The 8,467-nt window shown below is 38.6% G+C and overlaps 1 non-coding gene across 1 annotated transcript; it reads left to right on the top strand.

The window, feature by feature from the left end:
• The first annotated feature begins 386 nt into the window (after positions 1–386).
• On the top strand, positions 387–493 carry LOC131625527 (small nucleolar RNA R71). Its single transcript, XR_009290877.1, has one exon. It is a non-coding gene; the product is annotated as a small nucleolar RNA R71 (small nucleolar RNA).
• The last annotated feature ends 7,974 nt before the right edge of the window (positions 494–8,467 follow it).

Here is an 8,467-nt window from a genome sequence, read left to right as displayed (position 1 = left end):
TGACCTGGTCTGTGTTTGGTTTATTTAATAGATTACATTCTTCTGCTTGGTGGCCTTTGGTTCCACAGAGTTCACATTCTGGGTGGATCGCAGCTGCAGTAGTAGGGTTCACAGACACGTGTTCAACTTTCAAGGCTAGAGCGTCCACTTTGGCTTGCATTATGTCCATGCAATTTATCTCATGTATTCCTCCTTGGGTCTCCTTTTTCTCTACTGGGGCTCGTTCTTCTCCCTATTGGTAATGGTTTTGAGCCATATCTTTGATTAGAGCGCAAACTTCAGGGTAATGTTTGTTCATCAGTGCACCGCCAGTGGCAGCGTCGATGGTCATCTGAGTGTTATAGTGGAGTTCATTATAAAAGGTGTGAATGATCAACCATTGTTCTAGGCCATGATGTGGACAAGCTCTTAATAGTTCTTTATATCTTTCCCAAGCTTCAAAAAGTGATTCTCCTTGATTTTGAGTAAATCGGGTGATCTGATTTCAAAGGACTGCGGTCTTACTTGGAGGAAAATATCTAGCAAGGAAGACTCTCCTAAAGTCTTCCCAGGTTGTTATTGAGTTGGGTGGAAGAGAATCTAACCAATCAAGTGCTTTATCTTTGAGGGAGAAAGGGAATAGTCTTAGACGAATTGCCTTAGGTGAATCACCATTGGTTTTGAAAGTATCAGCTAATTGGATGAAAACTTTTAAGTGCTGATTCGGTTTCTCTGAGGCAAGGCCAACGAAATGGTTTTGTTGCACTAATTTTAGTAAAAAGGGTTTTAGTTCGAATACCTTAAGGGGCTTTTGGTTACGATCTTCGGCCATAGCTCTCTTTATCCTTCAGATTAAGAGACGTGCGTGAGCATAACGTTCGGGTTCCACTATAGGATCTACTAAATTTCCGGTATTGCGATTTCTATGCATTTATCGGCTAATAAAGCCTTAGTCTAGACGGGATAACAATAGGGTACGAAATTTGACGAAGTTGGTCCCTAACGACGGCGCCAAAAACTTGATATGGTGTAAATCTCAAGTGTACGAATCACATCAGAGTAATACAAAAGATTATCGTTCCCACAGAGAACAAATGTCAATCTATCGATTTATATTGTTAAGGTGTTTATCTAAGGCGGGTCAAATCAATGTTCGAGTGCATAGTTAAATTAATAGTAAAAAGATATGTAAATTCATATCAAAGATAGGCTCGAATGTAATTCACATCAGTTTTATACTTTTGAAAAGAATCAATTTAATGGGAACTTGTCGCTTTCGCGTACTAAGAACCGAGTCTACTCTCTAATTAATGTCTTTTGTTGTCACTTATAAAAGGTGCTTATTGCATTAAAGTAGTAAACCTATTTTTAAGAAATTGGTTTCTTGACTTAGTCGAAAAGTAGTTTTAACTTGAAATACTTAACTAAAAAGAGGTTCATGGCTTTCGCTCAAAGAACCAGATTTCAAACCCGTGAACGTGTCCGAAAACACTTTCAAAATCATTTTATAAAAAGTGTTAAGGATTCCTAATTAATTGGACAAAAATCTTTCGCCCTTTTCGAACAGTTAAAACTAACCAAGTTTAGCTTTGAAAGTTGGACGACTTTCGATCTTACCCAACAAAATTAAGTACAAAAAACTTGTGTTAAAAATCAAAACAACCCTTAAAGTATTTCTACAAATACAATATATGAAATATTATTATAATGATGATTCTCACATTCTAACCTTTAAAGATTTAGCCAGACATAAAAACGGAAAGAGGCATATTCAAATTTGTCATGCTAAAACAGAAATAAGGACAAGGCAAGATAATAAATAAAGTAAAGCAAGCAAGACAAGATAAATGATAAGTAAATGCAAAGACTAGAAATAAGGAACCTGCTCCAAATCAGAGTCTTTAATCTGGTACAACTTGAAAATAAACTAACTTGAAAAGAAAATGTCGGCAAGATTAAAATAAAATGCTCCAACCTAATCACCACTACTGTGCAATAATCCCTCCATGTGACGAATTATTGCATTTACAAAATGGTAAGTATAGGCTTAGTGATGAAAACTAAGTTGGATACCCAAAACGAATCCAGAAACTCTTATTTATAGAAGAACAAAACAACATGGGGTTACAAGACTGCCCCCTACTCCTTTTGGGCGGGATACAATTGGTGAAGACGGCGGCCGCCGTCCCTTGCTAGGCGCCCGCCATGTGTGTAAAAAAGGGAGATCGTGGGAACGTGGAAGTTAACTCCTGGGGTGAATGAAGACATGTCATGGCGTCTCCTATAGCGGCCACTGTGTTGAACTTAGAGTGCACAATATTGCAAGAAAACTCGATTTCTTGGACTTTTAGCTTTGTTTCTTCAAGAAGGGCTCTGGATAACAAAGGTACCTTAAAGTAAGATAAAAACACACATAACACAAGAAAATAACACTAAAAACTCTAAGAAACATGTGCAATCCGAGTCAAATATGCAGTGTGTTTCAATGTTATCAGCTACTATATACAGCCTCTTTCTAAGTCACCATAGAAATTTCTTTTGCTGCTAATCGGTTACAACATATAGGTAACCAGTTACAACCTTCTCTGGAAGCCTGCTGTAACCTATTACATTGTTCGATAACCTTATATTGTTGCATTCTCCTTTAGTGATCATCACCAAGAGTGTGTTCTTATCATCACACTCTTGTCTTGCAACTCTATCTTCATCTTCTTGATGTTCTTTCTTTTTAGCATACACTCTCTTGCAAAATAACCAATTTTTTTTTATAAATATAGCATGCGCACTGCTTTTGTCAACTATCTTCTTCCTCCTCTTCCTCTAACATTGTCAACTCTAGAGTTGTATGATCCACTAGCCCTGCCAATGTTTTCACCCTTTTGGAATATTGAATTTTTGGATTCACTTCCACCAAAATTTGAAATTTCCCTCTATCTTTGTTCATGGATCACTTTCCCTTCGTTTTCTTGTCTCTTTGTTTGAAACAGAAGCGATCTCCGCCTATGCCTTATTAAGATGCATTTCCTACATTCTCTGCACATGAGCTTCAAGAGAGCTTTGTAGCTCCTCCTTGCTCACTGTTACGAGGTCGTTCGGTTCCTCAATAGCAACTACTACATTGTCAAATCTTAATGTCAAAGAACGCAAGATTTCCGCGACAACATACTGCTATGTAATTGTTTCTTCACACGCATTTACTTAGTTCACCAATCTTGCAATTTCCGCTGTAAATTCACTAATGGTTTCGTTCTCCTCCATTTAAATTAATTCCAGCTTTCTTTTGTGAGTTTGTAACCTCACCAACTTTGCCTTATCAGCTCCTGCATAACTTTTCTCTAAGATTTTCCAAGCTTGCTTTGAGGTTATGCCATCACAAATCTTCTCAAAATTATTCACACCAACACATTGATGAATCAAATACAACTCCTTGTAATCTTTCATCATTTTCTATTTATGTGTAGTCCTTTGTGTAGTCGTTTCACCTTCTATTAGTGAAATAACACCGTTCTTGATCACTTCAAGAACATCTTGATAACCAAACAACACTTTCATCTATTTGCACCATTTATTGTAATTCTTCACATCATGAATTAGGATATTTGAAAGGATTCGTTCATTAGAAATGAAAAGTATTTTCGCACACCAAGTGTTTGATGGATGTAACTGATCAGTGGTTTTCACACGTATTTATACAGCTATTTTTAGTTGTCTTTGAAGTATTTTATTTTATGTTTTAATTCATTATTCGTCATTTTATGCTTTGGTTTTGTGTTTAAGTGTTTGCAGACTCAGATGAATGAAGTGGAGAAAATCAGTGAAAAAAAGTGAAGAAACTGAAGAAAAGCACATATGCTGGTCACACGCGTCCCAAGACGCGTTTCCTAGGTCCACACGCGTGCCCACACGCGTCCAGCAAGAGAAAAATGCAATTCCTGCCCACACGCGTCCCTGGACGCGTTTCCTGAGCCCACACGCGTGTCCAGACGCGTCTCAGACTACCAGAATTGCAAAGAAAACTTCCCCTCTGCCCAAACGCGTCCCAGGACGCGTGTCACAGCACCAGACGCGTTCCCACACGCGTGTGCACGTGATTTTTGGGCCTGTTTTGCTGAAAAGCCCAGAATGACAGTAATCAAAGAACCAGATTGCGTTTGGACAAAGGTTGGACAGTTTTGAGTGCGAAAATACATTAGAGAGGCTGGAGAATTCAAGATTGATGCAAGGAGTGAAGGATTCTATGAGCTTTAGCCATTGAAGATCTGATTCCTTCATTTATCTGTAATGTCTACAATCAAAACTATGTTTTTTGTTATTTTTATGAGTAGCTAAACCCCCCATTGCTAGGGGGGGTGACCCTGATTCTGATTGTGATGAATTTATGCAATTGATGCAATAACTATTTTACTTTTCGTATTTGTTAATTTGTTCTTCATCCGTTAATAATGATTTATCCGTCGGAAAAACGGATTCTGAATATGAATGAATAGTGTAGCTGGACGGCATATTATTTGTGGACATGATTAAGAACATATAATATCTATATCACCTAGGACTAGGGACATCATATTGTAACCGGAATTTCTTGTTATTGGAATGCTTGATCATAACCGTAATTATCTATGGACATAGTAATTAGGTTGTGAGGTCAAAGATCTTTTCACTAAGGCCTTAGGATTAGATACTCTAAAGAACCGGTAATTAACTATGAAAAGCATGTTATTGTATTGAGACAGAAAATTCGTTGCATGAAGAATCATTCACCGTCCCTAGCAATCTACTCATCTCTGTTCATCGTTCTATTATTCTGTTTATTTACTTTATTTGCAAAACCAATCAAAACAACCTTTTGAACTTTTGTTTAATTGAAACACTGATAAAACTCTATATCGTCAAGCAGTCCTTGAGATTCGATACTTGGGATTTTCCCATTACTACTACATAGGCAAAAATAGTACACTTGCTATTTTCCTATCAAGTTTTTGGCGCCGTTGCCGGGGACTGCCGAAGATTATAGAGTTCTAGATTTATTTCAATTAAAATTTTGTTGCTCTGCGACTAAAATTTTATTTTCTGCACTTTTTATTTTATTTTCTATTTCTAATATTTGTCTAATCTGTGTATGCGAGGTAAGGCCTCAGCTGAATTTATTTTTGACGCAGAAATCGAAAGAACTTTGCACGCAAGGCGAAGACAAGCTCGGTTGGCTAATCTGGAACCTGAAGAGGAAATTGTGTCAGTTCATTCCGATTCAGAGTCTGAAAGTGAAGAAGAAACCATGGGTGAAAATCCTCCTCCTCCTGAGAGGCTCCTTGGTGACTATGGTGCTGCAAACACACCGGGGGGAAGACAAATAATTGTCAACCAACCGGTAAATGCTGCAAATTTTCAACTACACCCAAGTACGATCAATCAGCTTGAAAGGAAACCTTTCACCGGAAAGGTTAACGAAGACGCAAACAAGCATCTGCAGAGATTTTTGACCATGAGCACCACTCTAAAAATTGATGGTCATACCGAAGAAGCAAAGAGATTGAGGATGTTCCCTTTTACTCTAGCAGAAGAGGCAGAGGAGTGGTTCTATTCGCTCCCAGCAGGCAGTATCACATCGTGGGGAGAGATGGAAAAAGCTTTCCTAAATGAATATTTTCCAGCGTCAGTCTTTCTACGAAAAAGGTATGAAATTCTGAACTTCAAGCAAAAGGAGGGTGAGTCTTTGGGGGATGCCTATAAAAGGTTCAAGAGGACTTTGGTGGCATGTCCGACACACAATATGGACAAAACTGAACAGATGCAAATGTTTGTGAACGGGATGAGAATCAAGACAAAGCAGTTAATCGACACAGCAGCTGGAGGCTCAACAAATTTCAAAACAGCCTCTGGTATCATCAAGATCATTGAAGCAATAGCTGCAAATGAGCATTTGGAGCTGTATGATAGGTGTGCCAGTAAACCAGAAGGAATCATTGATCTCAAGCTGGAAACCTCAAAAATCCGAGTTGAAGATGCGATATCGGTTGAAGTTGAAAAAAGATTGAAGGCTATGAATATAGGTACACAACAGGTGGCTCAAGTGCAACAAGCTCAACCTGTAATCTGTGAAATTTGCAGTGGTCCTCATCAAACTGTTTGTTGTGTTGCGACTCCCAAGCAAATTGAAGAAATCAAATACTTGAGGCAAAATAATCCTTATTCTAACACCTATAATCCTGGGTGGAAGAATCATCCCAACTTCGCTTGGAAAGATCAACAACAACAACAAGGCCCTCAGAAAGCGGAGTGGGAAGTAGCTATCGAGAGATTGGCTGGACAATGCTCTCAATTTCAAGAAGAAACAAGAAACAACCATAGGAACACCACAGCTTCAATCAAAAATCTAGAAGTTCAGGTGGGTCAAATAGCACAGCACCTCACTCTACAGGCACAAGGTAATTTTCCGAGTTCAACTGTGAAAAATCCGAAAGACCAAGAGAAGATTAATGCAGTTACAACAAGGAGCAAAAGAGTGGCTGAATATGAAAAAGAAAAAGAGGAAATAGATGACCCTATGGTAATAGAGGTGGATTTGGAAATAAGAGAAAATCCGAAAGAACCAGAAGTTGTGATACCACCGGTTAAACTAGTTGAAGAAAAAAATAAGAAAGATGCTGAACCGGTGATCAAACTACCTTTCCCTTCCCGAGTGACAAAGAAGAAGTCAAAAGAGAAAGATTTTGAGAAGTTCGCTGCCTTGTTCAAAAAGTTAGAGGTAAATCTACCATTCTTCGAAGCACTTGAGCACATGCCCTTGTATAGGAAATTTATGAAGGAGGTGATGGCGAAAAAGAGATCAGTGGAAGGAGAACAAAAGATTGCAACTGAGAAGTGCGGTTTAGTCTCGTCAGCAAGAAAGATCCCAATAAAGAGGAAAGACCCGGGAGCGGTGGCAATACCATGCACTATCAATAACATAACTTTTAAAAAGGTACTCCTCGATTCTGGTTCTAGTGTGAGTTTAATGCCTTTGTCAATTTTTAAAAAGCTTGAGTTGCAAAAGATTAGTGAGAGTAAGAAACAGTTAAGGTTCGCCGACCACACCATTAAGAAATCATATGGGGTAGTAGAAGATGTATTGGTGGAAGTGGATAAGTTTGTATTCCCTGTGGACTTCCACGTCATGGACATTCCGGAAGACGAAGAAACTCATATCCTTCTTGGGAGGCCATTTTTGTCGACAGGCCGCTGCAACCTCGACATTGAAAAGGGGACACTAACGCTGAGATCTTTTGATGAAGAAGTAACCTTGAAGATGTTAGGAGTTAAGAAACATAGGGCGGTTGTAAATGATCAAAATTCTGGTGGTATGACAGAAAGTGATAAAAAAGACAAAAAGCCTGAGCAGCTCCAAGAAAAAGTTTCAAGCATAGCATCTCGGGTAGAAACAACTCATGAAGCTATCAAAAGTCCGAAGAAGGCTAAGAAAGTCAAGAAGAATGTGGTAAGTGAATTGAAGAGAAAAGTTGTCCATGCCTTTCATCTTCATGAGTTTTTGGTTGCGGAGGTGAAAAGTAACCAGGTGTGGAATAGAAAATACCCTCCATAATAAAGGGTAATGGACCGTCGAGCCATGCGACGTTAAACGAAGCGCTTCGTGGGAGGCAACCCACAGTTTTAATAATTAATTTCTCTGTTTTTTTTGTTTTATTTTCAGGAAATAAAAGGGGCATTTCAAGTGGAAGCTATGGAGTGCATTACCCTCTGTGAGTCACCTCTCTCGGGCTTGTTCTAAAACATTGAGGTCAATGTTTTGTTCAAGTTTGGGGGAGGTTTTACTCTTTGCATTTTAATTTATATTGCTGCTATAATATGTGTAAGACTTACAAAATCATTCTCCCAAATTTTAACCGAAATTTTTAAATTTTGAAGAGCTTTGATCTTAAAGAGCGACCGGGAATAGTATATAGAGATGAAGGGAGGATTGTTTGAGGACAGGAAGTTCGGAATAATGTGACAAGAAGAGGTTTGGTTAAACACCCTTGGTTCCTTAAATGAAATACGAGTCCAACGTGTAGATTTGCACCATAGTACTTGTATCCTGAGAAGTACTCCTCGAGTAGTTTATTGATACAGTCTAGCATAATTCAGATTCACATGCATGATGATTGGTTGAAAAAAATAAAGGATTTAAGGTTGGCACCAAATGATGAAAAGGCGGTAAAAGGCAACCGGCTCGCTAAGTTGGGTAACCCTTACCCGGTTATTCAGCCCAAAGGAGGTTGATCCCCAAACGTCGTCCAAAAGGACAATATACAACTGTAAAGTTTGAAAATTTCATCGGTAATAAGAAAGTAGCAAATGCTGCTTGTTTGGTGCCAGAAAAAGAAAATATAAAGTCTTGATCTGTCTCATACATGTGATGATTATTATGAGAAATACAGTGCCGTAATGTGATTGTCCGAATGAAAGAGGAGGAAAATCGGAAAGAGACTTAAGTGCAAAGCATAGTTGGAGA

Source organism: Vicia villosa, unplaced genomic scaffold (genome assembly GCF_029867415.1).
Source record: "Vicia villosa cultivar HV-30 ecotype Madison, WI unplaced genomic scaffold, Vvil1.0 ctg.000218F_1_1, whole genome shotgun sequence".
Taxonomy (NCBI): Eukaryota; Viridiplantae; Streptophyta; class Magnoliopsida; order Fabales; family Fabaceae; genus Vicia; species Vicia villosa.
This window is presented reverse-complemented; position numbering and strand designations above follow the sequence as displayed.